This window comes from Myodes glareolus, chromosome 16 (genome assembly GCF_982192425.1).
Source record: "Myodes glareolus chromosome 16, mMyoGla1.1, whole genome shotgun sequence".
Taxonomy (NCBI): Eukaryota; Metazoa; Chordata; class Mammalia; order Rodentia; family Cricetidae; genus Myodes; species Myodes glareolus.
The window spans coordinates 33099667-33123727 of NC_142041.1; the positions used below are offsets into that span (position 1 = coordinate 33099667).

The 24061-nt window shown below is 43.7% G+C and overlaps 1 long non-coding RNA gene across 1 annotated transcript; it reads right to left on the reverse strand.

Moving 5' to 3' along the window:
- Positions 1 to 20610: 20610 nt before the first annotated feature.
- Positions 20611 to 24055, reverse strand: LOC148119563 (uncharacterized). Its single transcript, XR_015735111.1, has 2 exons — positions 22480 to 24055; positions 20611 to 22436 (listed from the first exon to the last, which is right to left on the reverse strand). It is a non-coding gene; the product is annotated as an uncharacterized LOC148119563 (long non-coding RNA).
- Between the last annotated feature and the right edge of the window lie 6 nt (positions 24056 to 24061).

A 24061-nucleotide genomic window follows, 5' to 3' on the forward strand; every position in this document is an offset into this window, starting at 1 on the left:
CATTGACAGATTTTCGTATGTTGAACCATCCCTGCATCTGTGGGATGAAGCCATCTTGATTATGGTGGATGATGGTTCTGATGTGTTCTTGGATTCAATTTGCCAGTATTTTATTTAGTATTTTTGCATCAATGTTCATGAGTGAGATTGGTCTGTAATTCTCTTTCTTAGTAACGTCATTCTGTGGTTTTGGGTATCAGGGTAATTGTAGCCTCATAAAAAGAGTTTGGCAATGTTCCTTCTGTTTCTATTGTGTGGAACAATTTGAGGAGTATTGGTATTAGTTATTCTTTGAAAATCTTGTAGAATTCTGAGCTGAAACCATCTGGTCCTTGGCTTTTTTTTTTTTGGTTAGGAGTCTTTTGATGACTGTTTCTATTTCTTTAGCAGTTATAGGTCTGTTTAATTTGCTTATCTAATATTGGTTTAATTTTGGTAAGTGATATTTATCCAGAAAGTTGACCATTTCCTTTAAGTTTTTCAATTTTGTGAAGTACAGGTTTTTGAGATATGACCTGATGATTCTCTGTATTTCCTCTGTGTCTGTTGTAATGCCCCCCTTTTCATTTCTCATTTTGTTAGTTTAAATATTCTCTCTCTGCCTTTTGGTTAGTTTGTATAAATGTTTGTCTGTTTTGTTGATTTTCTCAAAGAACCAACTCTTTGTCTCATTTATTCTTTGCATTGTTTTCTTTGTTTCTATTTTGTTGATTCCAGCTTACAATTTGATTATTTCCTGTCATCTAGTTCTCTTGGATGAGTTTGCTTCTTTTTGTTCTATAGTTTTCAAATGTTCTGTTAATTCACTAGTGTGGTATTTTTCCAGCTTCTTTATGTAGGTGTTTAGTGCCTTAAACTTTCCTCTTAACACTGCTTTCATTAAGTCCCATAAATTTGGGTATGTTGTGTGGTCATTTTCATTGAATTTTAGGAAGTCTTTAATTTCTCCCTTTATTTCTTCCTTGACCCATTGATGATTCAGGTGAGCATTGTTTAATTTCCATGAGTTTGTGGGCTTTCTGGAATTAGTGTTGCTGTTGAATTCTAGTTTTAAGCCATGTCATAGGGTTCCTATTGCTATGATAAAACACCATGACCAGAAGCAACTTGGAACAGAGAGGGTTTATTTCACTTTACAGTGTATAAGTCCATCACTGAGGGAAGGCAGGGCAGGAACCTGGAAGTCAGAACTGATGCAGAGGTCATGGAGGAGCTGCTTACTGGCTTGCTCATCAAGATTTAATTAGCTGCTTACTTGCTACGTTCTTTCTTTTCTTTTTATTTTGGTCGGGCTCAATTCCTAGCACCCACATGGCAGCTCACAACGGTCTGAAACTCTGGCTCTAGGGGATCCAACACCCTCACACAGACATACATGCAAAATATACATATTAATAAAAATAAATCAGTCATTAAAAAATTAAATTGTTCTTGGGCATGATGGCGCACACCTTTGATCCCAGCACTTGGGAGGCAGAGGCAGAGGGATATCTGTGAGTTTGAGGTCAGTCTGGTCTACAGAATGAGTTTCAGGACAGTTAGGACTACACAGAGAAACCCTGCCTTGAAAACAAAAACAAAACAAAAAAATTAAATTATTATGCTTGGTAGTTAACAGAATAACTATACTGGTCACATGACTTGGTTAAATTACACACCTTTAATTCCAGCACTCAGAAGACAGAGGCAGTGGATCTCTGTGATTTCAAGGCCAACCTGGTCTACAAGGTGTGCTCCAGGACAGCCAGGACTGTTACACAGAGAAACCCTGTCCTGAAAGACCAAAAAAGAAAGAAGAAAGGAAGGAAGGAAGGAAGGAAGGAATAAAGGAACGAAGGAAGGAAGGAAGGAACAAAGGAACGAAGGAAGGAAGGAAGGAAGGAACGAAAGAAGGAAGGAACAAAGGAACGAAGGAAGGAAGGAAGGAAGGAACGAAAGAAGGAAGGAACAAAGGAACGAAGGAAGGAAGGAAGGAACGAACGAAAGAAGGAACAAAGGAACGAAGGAAGGAAGGAAGGAAGGAAGGAACGAAGGAAGGAAGGAAGGAAGGAAGGAAGGCTCCTAAACCAACCAAAATAATAATTAAAAACAAGACTGAGGATGTAGCTCAGTGACAGGGTATTGCCTATGATGTGGAAAGCCCTGGGCACCACACAAAAATCACTTCTTGTGGATAAGGACAGAAACCAATGATACCCTGAAGGAGTTAAAAGATGAAATATGATTTCTTTTTTTAAGATTTACTTTTATTTGCATGAGTTTTGCCTTTATATAGTTCTATGCTGTGTGTATACAATGTCAGTGAAGGCCAGGAGAGGGCACCAGATCCCATGGAGCTGGAGTTACAGATGATTGTAAGCCACCATGAGGGTGCTAGGAACAGAACCCAGGTCTTCTGCAAGAGCATTCAGTGCTCTTAACCACTGAGCCATCTCTCCACCCCCTCAACCTGCTTTCTTATTGCATCCCAAACCACCATCTCAGGACTGGCACTGCCCACAGTGAGCTGGGTCCTCCTATATCAAGTATCATCAAGAAAATTCACCATAAGCTTGACCACAGGTCAATCTGGTGGGACCATTTTCTCAAAGTTCCCTTTTCCCAAATGACTCTGGCTTGTGTCAAGTTGTGTCATAAACCTAGCCAGCACAGTGACACCTATAATACTGTAATCCCAGAACTTGAGAGGAAGAGGCGTGAAGATCAGAAGTTCTTTATGATGTTTGGCTATATGGCTACATAGCAAGTTGGAAGCCAGCTTGGGCTACTGTAGTATGGAGGCTGTTGGTTTGTCTTCTGGTCACCCAACTAGAATAATCACACAGAAGCTATATTAATTATAGCACTGTTTGGCCAACAGCTTGGGTGTATTTCTAGCTAGCTCTTACATCTTGAATTAACCCTTTTCTATTAATTTGTGTATCACCACAAGGCTGTGGCTTTACCAGTCAAGGTGCTGACATCTGTCTCCTTTAGCAGCTACATGGCGTCTCCTTGACTCTGACTAAGTTCTCTCTATATCTCTGCCCAGATTTCCCACCTGACTTTACTTTGCTAAGTCATTGACCAAAACAGCTTTATTTATCATTAAATAAAAGCAACACATATACAGAAGGACATCCCACATCAGAAAACACAGGACACTGTCTCAAAAACAAGAAACAGGGACTGGAGAGATGGCTCAGCCATGAAGAGTTCCAAGTTCAGATTCCTGAGCCAATGCCAACCAATGTCACATAGTTCACAATTACCTGTAAATCTAGCTCAAGGGGATCCAATCCAACACCCTCTTCTGACCTCCTTGGGCACCCCTACACACACAGCATACACTTACACAGACACAAACACACATGAATAAAAATAAATCTTTACACACACACACAAAGGCTGGGCTGAGGATTTAGCCTACTTGGTAGTGTAGTAACAAAACCTGGGCTCAGTGGCCAGCACCATTCTAAGTTCAGAACAGTGGTAACATGCCCGTAATCTCAGCACACTTCAAGGTCATCCTCAGCTACATAGCAAGTGTGAAGTCACCCTAAGCTACAAGATGCCCTGATGGGAAAGGAAGGAAGGAAAAGGATATGGGGCATGCTGATGCACCCCACTTCCATTCAGAGGGTAAAAGTGCTTGCCAGGCAAGCCTGAGCTCCCGAGTTTTTGGATCACATGGTGGAAGGAAAAGTGACTCTAAAAGCTGTCCCAGGAGACTGGAGAGATGGCTCAGCGGTTAAGAGCATTGCCTGCTCTTCCAAAGGTTGTGAGTTAATTCCCAGCAACCACATGGTGGCTCACAACCATCTGTAATGAGATCTGGTGCCCTCTTCTGGCCTGCAGGCATACACACAGACAGAACATTGTATTCATAATAAATAAATAAATATTTTTTAAAAATTTTTTTAAAAAGCTGTCCCATAACTGTCACATGTGGGTTGTTGCATGCTTGTGCCCATATATCAGTGGTATAGCACTTACCTAGCACATATGAGGTTGACAACATAGGTTCCATTCCCAGCACTGCCAAATAAAGAAATAGAATAAAATAAAAATAGCCAGCAATGGTGGCACTTAATCCTAGCATTCAGGAGGCAGAGGCAGGCAAACTTCTGTGAATTCGATGCCAGCCTGGTCTACACAGTGAGTTCTGAACCAGCCAGAGTTGCAGAGTAAGACCCTGTCTCAAACACCAAAGATAAAATATTTGAAAATAAATAAATCAAGTACTCTTAGGGCTGACACTTGGGATGAATCAATTCCAGCCATTTGCTATCACCATTTTACTCTGAAAAGGAATCAGATTACAGAAATTAAGTGTGTGGCTGGCCTAACTTGGCTTATAACACATAGCCTGGGCATCTCTTGTCTGTTTGTTTTGACATCCTGGGTGAACGGCGGGGCATCTTGACTAATACTCCCATAATTACAGTGTTCAGAAAGGGAGCTGGATGTGCTAGCACATGCCTGGAATCCCAGTACTAGTGAGTTTGAGGCCGCCCAGGATATGTAGATAAAAGGTTCAAAACAACCCTGAGCCATATAGATAGTGAATTCAAAGATACATTATGAGGCGGGGTGGAGCAATGGCTCAGCAGTTAAAAGCATTGCTGTTCTTCCAAAGCAACTGGATTTGGTTCTTAGCACCCACGTGGCAGCTCACAACTGCCCTTAACTCCAGTTCCAGGGGACCCACCACCCACTTCTGACCTCCATGGGCACTCGCACATGGCTCACGTATGTACAAACATGCAGGCAAAAAACTCACACACATAAAATAAAAATAATGTAAACATTTTTTAAAAGATAGGCAGTGAAACCCTACATAAAAAAAACAATCAGTCACTTTCAAAATAACCTAGCATATGTTTGAGATAACACACAGATCTTTTCATATCCTCACAGTGCCCCCACCCCCGGATTATGTATTACTATCTCCGAGAAAAGCCCCTGGTCACTAGGCAGCATTGATAGTAAAAGGAAGAAAAAAAAACAGGAAGAAAAAACCCTCTGCGGACTGAAGCAGTTGCTCAGCAGTTTAAGAGCATTGGCTGCTCTTCCAAAGCATCTAGGTTCAATTCCCAGCCCCAGTAAAAGTCAGTTACTTCAGTTCCGGGGTCCATCACCCTTTTCTGCTCTCCTCAGACACTGTGCACACACGGTGCACAGGCATACAGGCAAAACATTCATAATCACAAAATATTTTTTAAAAAACTTAAGACTTCTGCTTTCAAAACCCACACTAACTTGTATCTTTTAGGAAAAGCTTGTTTTGTGTGTTTGTTGTACTACAAGGGATTAAACTTACAGACTTGGGCCTACTGGTCCAAACCGGCTCTTTCTTCTGCTATGCACAGGTCACATGCTATAATATGTCACGTGCTATAACATGTCACAGAACATTTCTTTAACCAGACGTATGTGTGTCTCTTCCCCCCTCATACTATGCATATGAACAGGTGGTCCTATAATGCAATTCAGTTATGACATTATTTCCATGAAGTCAGAATCCAGTCTCAGAGATCGAGAACTCAGTTCCATAAAACAGTTCATCCTCACCACAACTCTACCCCCACCTCTCTGCTCCAAATGTCAAACCCAAATCTGGGCATCCATAACTCCTGACCTACAACCTAGACATTGGTGACTCCCGTCACCCTCTCCTTAGGTTTGGTAAGTCTGAGTTCACAGAACTCAGAGAAGCAGTATATTTACAAATATCAACTTAATATAAAGGATATTATGGGAGTGGAGCTATGGAGATAGCTCAGACAGGAAGGTGTTTATCTCACCACCGTGAGGACCTGGTCCGTGTAAATCTGCTTGGCACGGTGGTGTATGCCTGTAATTCTTGTGTCGAGGAAACAGAAACATGAGGATCACTGGGACTGGGGCTCACTGACCAGCAAGTCTAGACTAGTTGGTGACCTCAGGCCATAGGAGACCCTAAAAGAAACGGGTGATGTTACTAAGGAATGACAACTCAAATTTGCATATGAGCATACACACACATACATGCATACACATATACATACACACGCACACATGCACACACCTACACACATGCACACACCTACACACATGCACACACACACATGCACAAACACATTGTATAAAAGAATATAAGGAATGGTGTAGATAAGCAATAAGAAGCAAGGATGCATAGACAAGTTCTGGAGGGGTCCCAGCATAGGTACCTCTGCACACAATAGTGCCCACCAATCCAAAGCTCTCCAACACAACAATTAAAATGAGGTTTTATCATCTAGGTGTAAGTGACTGCTAAGTCTATCTCCATGCCATCATGGCTTCATCTTTCTGGGGTCTGGTGTTTATCCACAACAGTCACCTCAGTAGAACAAGTGCTCCCCCTACCCAAGAGAAGCCAAGCTACTCAGGAGCTCTCTGTCTGAAATCTGAAATTCTCTTTGGGTTTTGTTTTGTTTTGTTTTTCCAAGACAGGGTTACTCTGTGTAGCCCTGGCTGTCCTGGAACCCAACTCTGTAGGTCAGGCTAGCCTTGAACTCACAGAAATCCACCTTTTGCCTTTTGAATACTGGGATTAAAGGTATGCACAAAATCCAAACTCCAATAGTCTTAAGTGTTCTGGAGACAGTGAGATGGTTCAGCAGTTAAGAGCACTTACAGAGAAACCAAAGTGGTTCCCAGTACACCCAGTTGATGAACTCCAGTTGAGGGAATTCAACTCCTTCTTCTGACCTGTGTGGGCACCTGCACACACAGCAGCTCACATATACAGAAATAAAAAGAAAAGGTAAAAAGATAAAAAGTTCTGTGGTACATAATAGCACTTGCCTGGAATCCTATCACTTGGGAGACAGAAGCAGTGCGATGACTCAAGAATGCAAAGACAGCCTGGTCTACCTTGTTCTAGGTCAACCATGACTACATCATAAGACCTTGTCTCAAATAAATAAATAGATTAAAAACTCTACGTCAAGAACTGGGGCCAAGGTCAATACCAGTGGTTCCTGACTTTCACGATATAACTGACAATTTTTTTGGTTCTATGATGACATAAAAACAACACCTGTTCACCAGAAACCACACTTAGAGCCAGGTGTAGTGGCACATTGTTATCCAAGCACTTGGGAGACTTGGGCAGAAGTATATTAAAGTCAAGGCCAGTCTGAGCTACAGAACAAAACTCTGACTCAAACAAACTATCAAAGAGGGCCTGAAGAGATGGCTCAGTGATTAAGAATACTTGTTGCTCTTGTAGAGGATCTGGGTTCAATTTCTAGCACCTACATGGTGGCTCACAACCTTCTGTGATTCATGGGGTGTACACTTATACAACATAAAATAAATCTTATCCCCTCCCCAAAATCTTTTAACTACAAAATGAGGGAAAAGGAAGGGAAGGAGGTAGAGATGGGAAAAAGGGAGGGAGGAAAGAAGGGAGAATATTTCGACTTTAGGTATTTTGAGGAGCTAGGAATCCTGTGTACAATCCTCTGTTGTTCTGAAAATGCAGGGAGACCTACTTCAGTCTATCTATCTATCAATCATCTATATCTATCTATCTATCTATCTATCTACCAATCATCTCTATCTATCTATCTATCATCTATATCTATCAATCTATCATATCTATCTATCCATGTATCAATCATCTAATTTTTATAAATATATTTATTTGTATATAATACAAACATAGCAAAATACTATATAATAAAATAGAGGAGTACATGCTTATATAAATATATGTTAATATTACATTACATTTTTAATTCTTTTGCTTGTTTAAAACTTATTTGTTTGCATACCAATCCCAGTTCCCCTCCCTCCTCTCCTTCCACTTCCTCCCCCTCCCCCCTCCCCTCAACCATTATTGATTTTTTTTTTTATCTGTGTGTGGACATGGCCAGAGGATAACTCGCAGAAGTCACTTCACTCAACACGTAAATTCCAGGGATTGAATTCAGATTAGGGTTGACTGCAGGCACCTCTGTCTACTGAGCCATTTCAACAGTCTTAGCAAGGCTCTCAATAACCTCATGAAATAGACAATATCATTATCTAAAATTTCAGTACAGAAACACATCTAGAAACTGAAGCTACTACTCAGTATCATTGTTTTCATTTTCCCCATAGCACAGACTTGACCTTGCATTGGATTCATAAGGAAGAATGGCCTTGCACTTCCGACCCTCCTACCCCCACCTGCCAATCCCAGAGTTACAGGTGTGCACCACCACACCTGGCCATCATTGGTTTTCTAATCCAAGTTGAACCATGACTCTAAAACCCCATCAATGACACCCCACTGTGTTCATCTGGAATACTCCTTTGCTATTGGACGAAGGGTCAATCATCTCAGAAGGAGGGTGATTTCAGTGTCTGTGGCTTATGAATTAAAGTATTCAATTTGCCTGTCTCTGGCAGGTCCTTCTACCTCTGATTTCTCTATGAAAGGCACAGAGCCAAGTTCCGTGTTAAACAGAAGAGTGAGGGCAGGCTGCAAATAAGGCTCAGTGCTAAAGAGCTTGCCCAGCACGTCTGAGGACCAAAGTTCAAGCCTCACCTATTAAACTTTGCACCCCAGCCAGCTGTGAGCCTTGTTCATGCATAGGGCACTCTGTGTGCCTGGAGGGGGTTGGGGGAGGCTGCACATCTGCCTTTGAAATGGCTGGCATAAACAGTAATATACCGGAGGGAATTTTTTTAATTATTGTTTTTAACAGTAATTATTGTTTTAATAGTTTATTTAACTTTATTTTATGTGCATTGGTGTGAAGGTGTCAGATCCCTGGAAAACTGGAGTTACACACAGTTGTGAGCTGCCATATGGGTGCTGGGAATTGAACCTGGGTCCTCAGGAAGAGCAGCCAATGCTCTTAACCACTGAGCCATCTCTCCATTCCCATGGAGAGAAGTTGATGAGAAAGACAGGGTATTCTTTCAAATAGCTCTCTTCCTGATCTCTTGCCCTCCTTTATGGCTCTGTTTTTTTCTTCCTTATTTTTAAAAATTTTTTTAATTTTAATTTTTTGTTGTTGTTTTGTTTTTTGAGACGGGGTTTTTTTGTAACTTTGGAACCTGTTCTAGAACTAGCTCTTGTAGACCAGGCTGACCTCGAACTCACAGCCTACTGCCTCTGCCTCCTGAGTGCTGGGATTAGAGGCCTGTGTCTCCACCGCTTGGCCTCTTCCTCATATTCTTAAGAAGGAAGGAAAAAGTGGAGGAAACTGAAAGAAAAATTTTGTTCAAGGACAAGAAGATAAACAAAACATATGATAATTTAAGTCAATATTTTTATCCTTCTGAACAGCCTCTAGTCTATCATCTTCTAGATAATAAAACTCAGTTTTCCTCATGATTTTTCATTCTAGAGAATGCATTTTAATTGAGTCAGCACACTGTAAGCCTACCAGAGTTCTGATGTAATTTGTATTTACACATCACAAAAATATTCCCACGCCCACCCTAATGACTCAGCCTTGAACTCAAGTCAGGTCTGAGGAGAGGAGATAAAAGGGCAAAAGTCTCCTCCAGTGGAAAACACTTCCCACCCAGATACAACTTGGCTAGTGGTTGCTAGCCAAGGCTGCCTGATGGCAAGCACTCCTCTGGTGACTGCCAGGCCCCTGGGTATCAGGGACACCACAGCGGGCGGGGAGGACTTCTGTCTAAAGTCTCCTCTCCCCCTCCCACTCTCCGACAGGTGGTACAGGACAGGGACTAGAGAAGGCTGAAGAAGGGAAGGCCTGGTAGGTAGGTCCGCACGTGGCTCCCTGCACAGAGCAGGGTTTGTACATCCAAGCGGAGTACAGATGGTCTTCCAAGTGATGAGAGAAATTAAATCCACAGCAACTTAATCCTCATACAGCTATACTGTGAGTGGAGGAGAAGGGAAGGAGCTTTGAAAGGGAAGAAAGGGAGGGAGGAGAGAGAAAGAGAAAGCATACGATTTGAATCTCTGGGTCTGTTTTACTTGAGCAAAGTACATCTTAGCATTCTTTCCCAGAAATACTATTGTATCCCATTGTCTACTCTCATGATTTTCTGAGTTTCATTTTTGTCTCTTCCTGCAGCTCCACTCTCTGTAAACTGGCCCATAGAAGTATTCTCTCTCTCTCTCTCTCTCTCTCTCTCTCTCTATGTGTGTGTGTGTGTGTGTGTGTGTGTGTGTGTGTGTGTGTGTGTGCGCGCGCGCGCATGTGTGTGTGACTTTAGCGCACCTGAGACAGAGGGGTTTTTTGTTTTTTGTTTTTTTCTTTTGGTTTTTTTTCAGGACAAGCTTTCTCTGTAGCTTTGGTGCCTGTCCTGGAACTAGCACTTGTAGACCAGTCTGGGCTATATATGGAGACACTGTCTTGTTGTTGTTGTTGTTGTTGTTTTGTGGGTTTTCTGTTTTTGCTTTTTGAAAACAGGGTTTCTCTGTGTAGCCCTGACTGTCCTGGAACTCTGTAGAGCAGGCTGGCCTCAAACTCACAGAGATCCTCCTGCCTCTACCTCCCGAGTGCTGGGATTAAAGGCATGCGCCATCACTGCCCAGCTGGGGACCCTGTCATAAAAACAATAAGAGAGATGGGATGGGATGGAAAGATGCCTCAGCAGTTAAGAGCACTGGCTGCTCTTCCAGAGGACCCAAGTTCAATGCCAGCACCCACATGGCAGCTCACAGCTGTCTGTAACTCTCGTCCCAGGGGACCTGACACCCTCACACAGACATATATGCATGCAGAGCAGCAATGCGCATAAATCAATCATTAAAAGTGCTTTTAAAATTTTGGAAAACTATTAGACAACATACTCAACAGCAATAAGACTTGACCTAGAAACCTGAAATAATGATTACTGCTTGACTTTTGCTTCAATCAAGTTAGTTAGGAGTAATAGGCTCCCAAGAGATGGTTCACCAGGTAGAGGCACTTGCCACCAAGTCTGACAGTCTGAGTTCGATCCCTAGGACCTACACTGGGGAAGGAGAGAATTGTCTCTAATTTGCTCTAACAAGACACTCTTATGATAAATGTTGATGGAGAATTTATTTGAGGTGTTTTTTTCCCTTGGGGGTGTGTTCTATTTAGCCCCAGGCAAACAAACCTAGACCTTTTGTTCCCCCCCCCCAAGTGCTAGTGTGTGGGCGGGCGTGCCACATAAACCTCAACTGTTCTGCAGTATCTAGGGTCAGACAAACTGCTTGGTCTTGGCCGGTACAAAGAGACATTACGAAGATCCAGAGGGGCATACGACTTAACAGCCTGTGCTAGGACAACTGCTTGCTTTACAATGGGCCATTTCTAGCACGAATCCCACCATGACACACAGTGAACTGTGTTCCTAAACCAGTGTTTAGGGAAAAAAGTTGAGTTGAGCAACTCTGGTTTTTGTCCTGCATCTGTCACTCATTCACTCGCCCTTAGTTGTTGCCTGGCTTCTGCCTGACCTCTCCCTGACCTCCGAGATTCCAATTTCCCCTTTGAATGGCAATGATAATTTTTCTCTTTTAGAATTTTTGAAAGGCTCAAACCAGATACTGCTGTTATTGTTTTTAAAAATGCTTTTAAAATGTTTTAAAAGCTTTATGACTGTATATATTTAAGCTGGATGGTGGTGGCGCACACATGCATTTTTTTCCCCCAAGAAAGGTTTTCTCTGTGTAACCCCAGCTATTCTAGAACTCATACACCAGGCTGACTTCAAACTCAGATCTGCCTGCCTCTGCCTCCTGAGTGCTGGGACCAAAAGTGCATGCCACCACCATCCTGCTTGTCAAGTTGTTTGTATCTCATGTGAAAATCCAAGCACACACTGGAACACAGAAACAGGAGGTGCACAAAGTGGCGCCCACCTTTAGTCCCAGCACTCAGAAGCCAGAGGCAGGCGGATCTCTGAGTTCGAGGTCAGCCTGGTCTACAGACGCATTCATGCATAGTGGTGCACTTCTTTATCCCCAGAATTTGGGAGACAGAGGAGAGACAGAGGAAGATGGATCTCTGTGAGTTTCAGGCCAGCCTGGTGTACATAGTGAGCTCCAGAACAGCCAGACTACACAGAAACCCATCTTAAATAAATTAAGCATTCAGGGTTAATAAGAGAGAACTGAATGTGATTTACTCCTTCTCTCTCCCACCACTCGTTTGCATTTCATAAAAAATGATAATTAATCCCTTATCCTAGATTCTTACCCAGCAAAAAGAAATTAGACAGAGACAAGCGTTGACTTCAGAAGGCACCCAGAAGAGAGTAAACAGAAATAGACTGATGGACCATGATTTCACCAGTTCCCTGAGGGCATGCCTGCATTCATAAAGCAAACTGACAGAAGGGAGGTGTGGTGGTTTGAATGAAAATGGCCCCCAAAACTCATAGGAAGTAGTGCTATTTGGAGGTGTGGCCTTGTTGGAGAAAGTGTGTCATGGAGGGCGGGGGGACTCTCAAATCTCAGATGATCAAACCAGGCCCAGTGACTCACTCTGTTCTGTTCGTGCTGCCTACTGATACAAATGTTGAACTCACAGCTACCTCTCCAGCACCATCTACCTGCCTGCCTGTCACCTTGCTTACCACCATGACAGTGATGGACTAAACCTCCGAACTGTGAGCCAACCCCAGTTGAGTGTTTCCTTATAGAGTTGCCGTGGCCATGGTGCTTCATCACAGCAATGGGGCAGTGACTATACAGGAGTGTTCTTTTTTGTTGCTTAATATTTTTTTAAAGGCCTCTGGCCAACTGAATCATCTCTGGTGCTGAGTTTTCAGTCAATCAGCCTGTGTCAGAGCAGAAGAAAAATAGCGGCCGCAACCCATGTAGAGGACAGAGAACAGCTTTCAGGAGTGGTTGGGACTTGAATTCAAGTCCTTGGTCTTGACTGGAGAACTGGTTAGTTTTGACATTGTTGTTTGGTCAACACGACACAGATTATAGTCATCCAGAAAGAAGGAAGTTTGGTTGAGAAAATACCTTCCTCAGAACGACCTGTAAGCCATCCTATGGGATATTTTCTCTTTTCTTGATTAACGATTGATATGAGTGGGCTCAGGTCTGGAGTAATAACAGCTCAGTGGTTAAGAGCACATACCGTTCGTGCTGAGGACCCGTGCTCAATTCCTAACATCAACAATAGGCAGCTTGCAATTGCCTGTAATTCCAGTTCCAGGTAATCTGATACCCTCTTTGACTACTCCTTCCCCAACAGGCACAAGTAAGTAACATTTTTGTTGTTGTTGTTGTTGTTGTTGTTTGAGACAGGGTTTCTCTGTATAGCCTTGGCTGTCCTGGAACTCACTCTGTAGAATAGGCTGACCTCAAACTCAGAGATCTGTCTGCCTTTGCCTCCCAAGTGCTGGGCGAAAGGCATGCCTGCCTGACTCTTCCCTCAGTCTTTTGACATTGGTCCCTAAGACTGGTTTCAGACTCACCCTGTAGCTGAGAATGACCTTGAATTCCTGGTCCTCCTGCCTGCACCTTCCTAGTCCTGGGATTACAGACAATCACCAGTATACCAACCTTTTGTTGTTTCCTAGAGTCTGGAAGTTCAGCGGTTCTACCAGCACTTTGAACACTTGTATATCCTCCAAAGAATTCCTTTTCTTCCTATCACATTAGTCACAGTCAGGTCCTGTCACTTCTGATCAGATCACAATCTTATGATCACAGCTAGACCACTTCAGCGTGTTGATGAGTTTGAACTTGAGACAGGTGAAAATTCACAGATGCAGGAGGAAACCACGCCAGCACTTCCCCACCTTCTGGTTGCTGCAGTTACAGGTGTCTTACCTCATTATGCAAAAAAGTTGCTAATATTACACGTCTTAATACACTACTTTTACTTTTTTCTTTTGAGACAGGGCTCTCTCTTGTACCCTGGCCTGGCCTTAAATTTTCTATACAGCAGAGAATGATCTTGAGACTCTTATCTCAAAAAACAAAAACAAACAGGGTCTGAAAAAATGGTTCAGTAGTAACAAGTACTTGCTACTTTCAGAGGACCTAGTTTGGTTTACAGAATACACCTGGTAACTCCCAGCTGTTATGTGATGTTTTTGCTCTTCTAGCTCTTCGGTCTTTTCGGGGGGGTCTGCCACCCAGTTCCCAGATGAATCACTCACAGAGGCTTATTCTTAGTTATGAATGCCCAGCCTTAGCTTGGTTTGTTTTGTTTTGTTTTTTGGAGAGAGGGTTTCTTTGAGTTGCTTTGGAGCCTGTTCTGGAACTCACTCTGTAGACCAGGCTGGCCTCCAACTCACAGAGATCCACCTGCCTCTGCCTCCTGAGTGCTGGGATTAAAGGCGTGTGCCACCAATATGCCATCTTTTCTTAATTTTTTTTGTTTTGTTTTTTAGCTTTATTTTTTTATTGATATTTATTGAGTTCTACATTTTTCTCTGCTCCCCTCCCTGCCTCTCCCCTTCCCCTTCAACCCTCCCCCAAGGTCCCCATGCTCCCAATTTACTCAGAACATCCTGTCTTTTTCTACTTCCCACGTAGATTAGATCTATGTAAATCTCTCTTAGTGTCCTCATTGTTGTCTAAGTTCTCTGGGATTGTGGTTTGTAGGCTGGTTTTCTTTGCTTTATGTTTAAAAACCACCTATAAGTGAATACATATGATAATTGTCTTTCTGTGTCTGGGTTACCTCGCTCAAAATAATGTTTTCTACTTCCATCCATTTTCTTTCAAAATTCAAGCTGTCGTTATTTTTTTAAGCTGTGTAGTACTCCATTGTGTAAACGTACCACACTTTTCTTATCCATTCTTCAGTCGGGGGGCATTTAGGTTGTTTCCAGGTTCTGGCTATGACAAACAAAGCTGCTATGAACATAGTTGAGCACATGTCCTTGTGGCACGATTGGATATATATATATCCGTTGGATATATATATACCCAAGAGTGGTATTACTGAGTTTTGAGGAAGGTTGTTTCCTAATTTTCTGAGAAATCACCACACTGACATCCAAAGGGGCTGTACCAGCCTGCATTCCCATCAGCAATGCAGAAGTGTTCCCTTTCCCCACAACCTCTCCAGCATAAGTTGCCATCAATGTTTTTGATCTTGGCCATTCTTACAGGTGTAAGATGGAATCTCAGAGTTATTTTGATTTGCATTTCTCTGATGACTAAGGATGTTGAACATTTCCTTACATGTCTTTCAGTCATTTTAGATTCCTCTGTTGAGAGTTCTCTGTTTAGGACTGTACTCCATTTTTTTATTGGATTATGTGATCTTTTGGTGTCCAATTTCTTGAGTTCTTTGTGTATTTTGGAGACCAGACCTCTGTCTGATGTGGGGTTAGTGAAGATCTTTTCCCATTCTGTAGGCTGTTGTTCTGTCTTGTTGGCCGTGTCCTTCATCTTTTCTTAAATTATATCATCCCGACAACCTTTGCCTCTGTGCTTTTATCTTTCTCTATTTCTGTATATATTTCTTTACTTCTTTCTCCAGGGTTTGCTGTGTAGCTGGGTGGCCCCTGGAGTCCTCCTCTCTTTGTTCTCTTGCTCCTCATTCTCTCTCCTCCCAGAGTTTTCCTATTCATCCTCTCTCCCTGCTAGCCATGCCTATCCTTGCTCCTGCCTCACTTCTGGCCATTCATCTCTTTATTAGGACCAGCATGGGTTTTAGACAGGCACAGTAACACAGCTTCACAAAGTTAAACAAACACAGTATTAACAAAAGTCACACACCTGAAAATAATATTGCCCAACATACAACCTTCTGTAACTCCAATACCAGGGGATCTGACACCCTCTCTGGTCTCCTTGAACCCCAGGTATGCATATGATGGACACCCATATGTACAGGCAAAACTAAAATAACTAAGAATCCTTAAGTGAGAAGTGTTATTCCTTTTGATCTCTGGTCCCTTTAAGGGGCAAGCCACGCCCACTCCCAGTGACTTCTGACCTCTCATTGCCATCTTGGCCTCTTTCTGTTCTCTCTCTTGGTGTGTGCACACATGTTTCTGTCTTTCTCTCTCCCCTTTTCTCTGTTTCTGTCTTTCTTTCTCTCCCTCTCCTTCTCCCTCTCCCTTTCTCTCTCTTCCCTCTCCCTTTCTCTCTGCCCCCTCCCCTTTTTCTCCATAACCCCCTGAATAAATATTTCAATCTCATTCTACATGTCTCTGTCTCCTGCCCACCTGCCATGTGCCTGCCTTCCCACAACCATCCGCTCTCCCAGGACGCGCTCCCGCTGCTCTGTGAGCTCGCTGCCTGTTCACATGGCCCCTGGGGATCTTGCAGGGACCCATAGCTGTCTCTGTTGGACTAGCAGCTACTCTGCAAGCCTGCTGGGGGCACACCAGCATTTTTTTTTAAGGAATATTAAGGAGTTGGTCCTGAGATGCTCTTTCTAGAGAACACTTGGTATAATCAATATTTATACACACTGATCTAGTACTGGGATTACGGTCCTAGAGCACAGCTCAGCTGTAACCAAGCACAGTATGTTTGCATCACCGTGAGAAAGATGGCATAGCCAAGAAATAAGACAAGAGAAAAACACTACTACCTGAAGCAGGCAAGGGTGCATGGGGATTATTTCTAAAGCAATTCTGTCCCAAAAGGAGAGGTGAAGGTTTCCTGGCAGATTCTGTGCATATTCATCTGCGAAGCGCTGTGGGGGATGGGCACATTCTCTAACATGCTTAGTTTTAGGTGACATCTAACAAGGAAAAGTGGCAGGTACACCTTAGGGCATACATAGCTCAAACTCATTATTTTCATCACCATGACTAAATCCCTGACAGAAGCCACTTAAGGGAAGAGAAGTTTGTTTCTGCTCATGGTTTCAGAGGGTCTAGTGTATCCTGTCACAGAAGAAAGCTGGGACAGCTGTGTCAACAGCAATGAGAGGAGCCTAGTGACTTGAAGTCTGGGGTTGTTTAAGGAAGAAATGCAATCCATGGGCAAGATCAGAGATACAAAAAGGAAGTTAGTTGGAGCTAAGCCTGGGACATCCTTGGTAAGTAGTAATCTGGTGATCGGAACAAAGGCATTGTAAGAGCTGGAAAGGCCCTGAATCTTAGTTTCTTTTCCTATCATGATCAAATACTCTTGACCAAAGCTATTTATTATCTATACTCATTTTCTTTTAATTCTTTAGTATCTAACATATTTTTAAACATACTGTACCTTTTTAGAGCTTTTTTTTTATGTCTAAATTTAGTTTTGCTGAGCACCTCCAGTGTTCTCGGACCACGTGAGATGAATCTTAAACTGCCACGTCAGCTGCCTTGTGGCTCAGTTTGGCAAATGGCACTGGTGGCTGGCTCTAAGCCACAGGCAGCAGCTGGCAGCTGTACCTCTGTACACTGAGCATCATCCCACCTGACAGACCGTAGGACTAGAAAGCCACATCAGCTCCTTGACCAGAACTTTTCTTAGCTTTCTCAGGTCCTGTTTGGATATTTGAGCCCCACGGTGGGTGCCATATGTATGTAGCAAGTCTTTCTCTGTACCACTAGCCAGCTCCCAAAGAACAACACAGAGACTTATTATGAAAGCTCAACCAATAGCTTAGGCTTGATCCTAACTAGCTCTTATAACTTCAATCAACCCATTTGTATTAGTCTACATTTTGCCTCATGATTTTTTACCTCTCTTCCATCTTGTACCTTCCATTTCCTCTCTGTGTTCTCTGGCATCTCTGCAGTGGCAAGAGCCATCTCTTCTTTCTCTGCCCAGAAGTCTCTAACTTCTTCCTGCCTAGTTACTGGCCATTCAGCTCTTTATTAAACCAAACAGAAGGTGCCTAGGCAAAGACACATCTTTACAATGTACAAAAAGATTATTCCACAACAATAAATCTTGTGTTTAGGACAAGGAATTAAAATGTTTTTACCTCACTCACCTTGTAAGACAGTAAGCCTTCATTTATGCAAATGCCCACTGCTGTAACATGAGGGCCTGCTTGTTGGGGATTCTGTCCAGAACAGTTCCCACAGTCATTAGGTCCCAAAGAATCACACAGAAGTCTACATTAATGATAAACTGATTGGTCCATTAGCTCAGGCTTCTTATTAACTCTTAAATTATATAGCCCATTATTCTTTTTTTTAAAATTTATAAAAGTTTATTAATTTATAAAAGTTTCCATTTCTGCCCCTCCTCCCAACACCCTCCCACTCCCCCCACTCCTTTTCCTCCTCCCTCTCCATCCCTAAGAGCAATCAGGGTTTCCTGCCCTGTGGGAAGTTCAAGTTCCTCCCCCCTCCCTCCAGGTCCAGGAAGGAGAGCATCCAAACAGACTGGATCCCAAAAATCCAGTATTAGCCCATTATTCTTATCTATGTTAGCCACATGGCCCTTTTCAGCGGGACAGGTCACATCCTGCTTTTTCAGTGTCTGGGCAGGACTGCAGAGAGAGCTTCCTTCTTTCCAGAATACTTCTGTTTTCATTGCCCTGCCTCTACTTCCTGTCTGGTTGTCCCGCCTATACTTCCTGCCTAGCTACTGGCCAATCAGTGTTTATTTAAAACATAATTGAAAGAATACAGAATTGTCCCACACCACACTGCTTTATTCTAGGAATCTGATGTCCTGGAACAGTAACACTTCTTCTGCTTTCTTCATCTCCTGTCTGTCAATTCTTTTCACTACCATGGAATAAAATTGTGAGGTCTGAAGGTAGCCACTGGGATAAAGACACAGCCACTACTTGAGTTAGAATAAAAACCATTTGTATTTCCTGTCTCTGCCTAGAGAATTGAGTGCTGGGGTTAAAGGCTGTGCCACCATGCCTAGCTCACATTTTATAGAATTTTTATTTATTCCCTGATAAATACAAGCCAAAGATAATGACCTTTTCCACCTGGCTCAGAGGGACAGACATCTTGACTTAAAGGGATAGACATATTTTGAATACTGCTATTTCCGCCTGTATGCTCAAAAGAAATTTTCTGGGACAGACCTTAGACACCTAAAGTGCTGGATTTTTCCTCTCTTCTTTTTGGAGAAAAGAAACAGGACAATTGTATTTACTCATTTTATTTTGTCAGTGCAACAGAGCTGCTTTTGCACTAAACAAGTTGCTTAGATTTTGCACGCTAAAGATAGGCTGTGACACTCTAAATGTTTTCGTGTACGTGGACACAGATCTCAGATTCTAAATGCAGGACTTGGAACCTCTGCTGAGTTTGTAGATTCAAGGGACATTTCTTTGTGTGTTTTTTTCTTTATTGCCATTAAATCACATCCTCCCTTTCCATGTTCATTGTACATGTCACCCTTTGAATTTATTCTTCAATCTATCATATATGGGAATTTCAGTATGTTGGTGCACTATGTGTGTGGCACCCAGACCAGACAAGAACAGAGCGTTATAGCTCCTGGAACTGGAGTTACAGCTGCGAGCTGCCATGTGGGTGCTGGGAATTGAACCTGCGTCCTCTGGAAGAGCAGCGGCACTCTGGAATGCTGAGCTGTCTCTCCAGGCCCTCCTGTCACCTCCCTTCATTCTACCGCCAGCACTTTTCACCATATGGGCAGTTTACAAGGGAAGAAGAAAGGATTCTTTTCTCAGTGGGATATGTAGAACTTGCAATATGTGTATGAAAATATATATAATATGCATGATGTTGACTTAAATCAATTTTTCTATGTCTTAGTTAGGGTTTCTATTGTAAAGAGATACCACGACCATGGAAACTCTTTTTTTTAAAGATTTATTTATTTATTATGTATACAGTATTATTCTGCATGTATGCCTGCAGGCCAGAAGAGAACACCAGATCTCATTACAGATGGTTGTGAGCCACCATGTGGTTGCTGGGAACTGAACTCAGGACCTTTGGAAGAGCAAGCAGCACTCTTAACCACTGAGTCATCTCTCCAGCCGGACCATAGAAACTCTTATAAGGAAAACGTTTAATTGGGGTGCTGGATTACAGATTTACTTCATTATCATGGCAGGAAGCTGGAGATGTAGCTGAGAGTTCTCATCCTGATTGGCAGACAGCAGTAACATAGTGAGACTCTGGGCCTGGCTTGAGTATCTAAAGTTAAAAGCCCACCCCCAGTGACATAATTTCTCCAACAAAGCCACACCTACTCATGTAAGACCACACCTCCTAATAGTGCTCTCCCTGTGGACCTATGGGTTTCATTTCACTGTGCATCCCTGGTTGTCCGGTAACTTGCTCTGCAGACCAGGCTGGCCTCAAACTCAGAAACTGGTCTGCATCTGCCTCCCAAGTGCTGGGATTAAAGGTGTGCACCACCACTGCCCGGCAGAAAATCTTATTTTTATATAGACCAAGCTGACCAGTGAGACTAGCCATATCAGCCAGCCCCAGGTTTGACTGATACCCTGCCTCACTGAAGAAGGTGGAAGATGGAGGATGATTTCCAACATCAACCTTGGGCCTTCATATGTAGGTACACCCATGTGTGTCTTAGTGACTTTCTATTGCTGTGAAGAGACACTGTGACCAAGGAAAAAAGCATTTAATTGGGGCCTTGTTTACAGTCTCAGAGGGTGAGTTCATGGCCATATCGTAGGAAGCAAGAAAGCAGCAGGTAGGTATGGCACTGAGTAGTAGCCGAGAGTTAGACTGGGCCTGGCATGAGGCTTTGAAACCTCAAAGCCCACCACAGTGGCCATATCTCTGTAGAGGATCAAAATAACGTAGTCCCACACTAGCTTAGAATTGAATATAATACAGGGTTCTTTATTTAGGAGTAGACTCACAGATCAACAGACGTCTGCATGAGCAGAGAACAGGAACCGAATGCAGCCGCCGAAAGTGTACACATACATCTGTTTCCATAGTACCCCAAGACCACGCCCAAAGTGGTCTAGCATCTCAAAGATCATTGGCTGAATAATTCCACAGCACACCTTCTCCAATAAGACCACACTTCCTAATTCTTCCCAAAATAGTTCCACCTACTAGGAACCAAGCATTCAAATGTATGAACCCATTCTCATTCAAACTACAACAGGCACATGAATACCCACATGTCCACATACTTAAAAACATACATACACACAGACACACACAAAATACACATGTACTATATACTTACACACACACACACACACACACACATATATACATACACACATACACATACATACATATTATAGGTGCCCAGGCATTGTGGTACATATTTGTAATTACAGTTACTTGGAATGCTTAAGACAGAGGAATGGAAAGTTTAAGGTCAGCTTGGGAAACAAAAACAGTATTTCTTAAGGAAGAAAAACAAAGCGTGGTGGTTCATGTTTGTAATCCTAGCTCTCAGGAAGCTGTCAGAGGAGTGTCAGGAGTTCAAGGCCAACCTGCCCCTCTAAAAACAAGGGAAATTTAGCTCAGTTGGTGGAGTGTTTGCCTAGCATACACAAGGCCCGAGGTCTGATCCTTAGCATGGTATAAACTGGGTTCAACTGCAGGTCTGTGATCACAGCATTAGAAACACAAAGGAGAATCAGATGTTCAAGATCAACCATGGCTACACAGGACATTCCAGTCTAATCTGGGCTACGGAATCAGAGGCTTGGGGGAGAAAAAGGAAGGAGAAAAGACCGATGGGGAAGAAAAATGAAAGGGAGTCAGGGCTGTGGCTCAGGGGTAGTGTGTTTTCCATGCAAGAAGATTTAGGTTCCATCAGTAGCACTGAAAAGAAAATTGTTGTAAGGCTGGGGTATAGCTCAGTGGTAAAGAACTTGCTTAACATAAGAAAGGCCTTGAGTTTGAGGCCACAGCACTATAAGCAATTATGAACTGTCACCCTTCTAAGCGGGCCTTTACTCATTTCCACAGAGATTTGTGATGTGGATGTGATGCTAATCCTGGAATGCCAATGTGCAGAACACCTTACGAAATGAACCTGCACCGCTGCCCAGTGTCCACCCTACCATGGACTGAAGACACCGAGATCCAAGCCCCACACAGCCTAAGCCAGAGATCCTCGAAGGATTCCAGATTCCTGTCCAGCGGACCCGTGGGTCATCCAGAACATTGTGAGGCAAGACAGAACCAGAACAACAGACTCAAAAAAGGAAGCTGCCACCCTACCCATTCACAATGTGTTTATCTCTGAAGGGGCAGGCCTAACCAAGACAGCTGGGACTGCCCTTCCCAAGGTGGTACTAGGGGTTGGCTGCAGTGCCGATTTGGGATGGTGGCACATCATTTCAATCTGGAAAACCCATCAAATCTTCTTGTAGGCAGAACTGCAGATGGACCAACGCAGTTCCCTGGAGGTGTGAGGCCTGAAGCCTGAAGGGACCAGCAGGTAACCAGTCAGGCTCGAGTACGAGCCTCCCACGTCCTCCAAGGGTTTCTTTGCCTGAGGAAAGTGGAAGCTGGCACTCACATTCCTTTGGGATCTTCAGAAAATGGAGGCAAGGGTGATCCTGAAGCCCTACCTGCTTTGTTTGGTGAGCAGTGCCAGTCCAAACTATAGTGACATGCCAAAAATGACCACTCTTTTCCGTGATTCAGGCTTTCACTCCTTAATGGAGAGCATGCTTGGGCTCCAAGACAGAGGCAGGCAATGACACGAATTACAACCCTGGGCCTCTTTCCTGAAGCACAAGGACGGTGAATCTGTGACATCAGACCTCGGAGACTAAAAGGGGTGATGTCGAATGGAAGGAAAATGGCTTGCCTGTCTCGGTGGAACATACCTTTCATTCCTGCACCGCGGAGGTAGTCTTTAAGTATGAGGCGAGCATGATCTACGTAACATAGTGAGTTCCAGGCCAGCCAAGACTACATATTTAGATTGTCTCAAAGAAAGCGGGGGGGGGGGGGACGGACGGGACTTGAGGTTCAGACAGAAGTCAGGATGGAGAGGGGGCTAGAGAGTAAGGAAGAAGCGGAGAATGGAATCTGACAACTCCCCAAATGGGGGTGACCTGTGTCGCAGGCCTTTGAGGCAGCTGCTTAGTGCCGGTAAGGTACTTGGGCATCTGAAGGATGCTGCTGTGGCTTCCTACCCTGAATTCGTCTGGAAGCAGGGTTTTCTGCCTCCCTCCCAATAGCCAACCCTGTGTACCCAGTGATCATTTGTGAGAGATCTGGGGAAATTGCTCCAGTTAAGACAACTAGCTGCAGGAGTAAAAGCTGTTATCAGAGCTGGCAGAGTCACAACCTGAGCCTTGGCAGTCTTTCTTTTCTTCTTCTTCTTCTTCAGTTTTTCGAGATGGGTTTCTCTGTAGCTTTGGAGCCTGTCCTGGAACTAGCTCTTGTAGATCAGGCTGGCCTCGAACTCACAGAGATCCGCCTGCCTCTGCCTCCTCAGTGCTGGGATTAAAGGTGAGCGAACCACTACCGGCCTGCAAGCCTTGGCAGTTTTAACTAACTAGGTTGGTCCACTCATTCTTGGCAGGCCAATTAAGAAGACAAAGGTGGAGAGAGAGAGAGAGAGAGAGAGAGAGAGAGAGAGAGAGAGAGAGATTGATTTTAGTTAATATGGCCACATCGGAAAGAACAATGACCTCTAGTGACATTCTCTACTCCACGTCCATCTCCAGGGTTTTGACAGGTGATTTAGTTTAGGCTTACATAGACACCAAGAGGTATGTGTAACTAAGCTAAGCAGTCCTTTGTCGAGGTGTGGTCGCATCCATCATCGTTTCATTTCCAGTTTCTCTGGTAAGGTAGTCTTACAAGTTTTTGGAACTGTGAAATATCTTTCCTGGAGTCAAGTTCCTCAGTTGGCCCTAGTCTTTTCCTTCTCCCAGCATGGACTCCCAGGGAAACTGCAATTTCAGTCCAGTGTTTTAATAGTCTGATTGCAAATGGGCATCCATGGGGTCTCCAGAATACCTTTAATCCAGCCAGGCTGGTTATAGAGGCCCAAGATTGGAAGGGATTCCCACCGGCAGCGAGACAGCTCATACTTACTTCCGCATGCCAGAGGATGAGCTGGCTGAGGTCGGAAAGGCCCCGCCAGAAGGCTAGATTCCTTTGGCCACAGCTCGGCCACAGCTAAACCGCCATGGGCAAGAGGCAAGCGGAAGTTCTCCGTGGACAACAATTTTCCTGTCAGCCCTTAAGTCCCACCCCCCTGGTCAAGGCGGCGTCTCCGTGGCGACACGCTGCGAAGTGCGGCTGCGCAGGAGTGACGGGGCTCGGGCAAGTAGGAGGG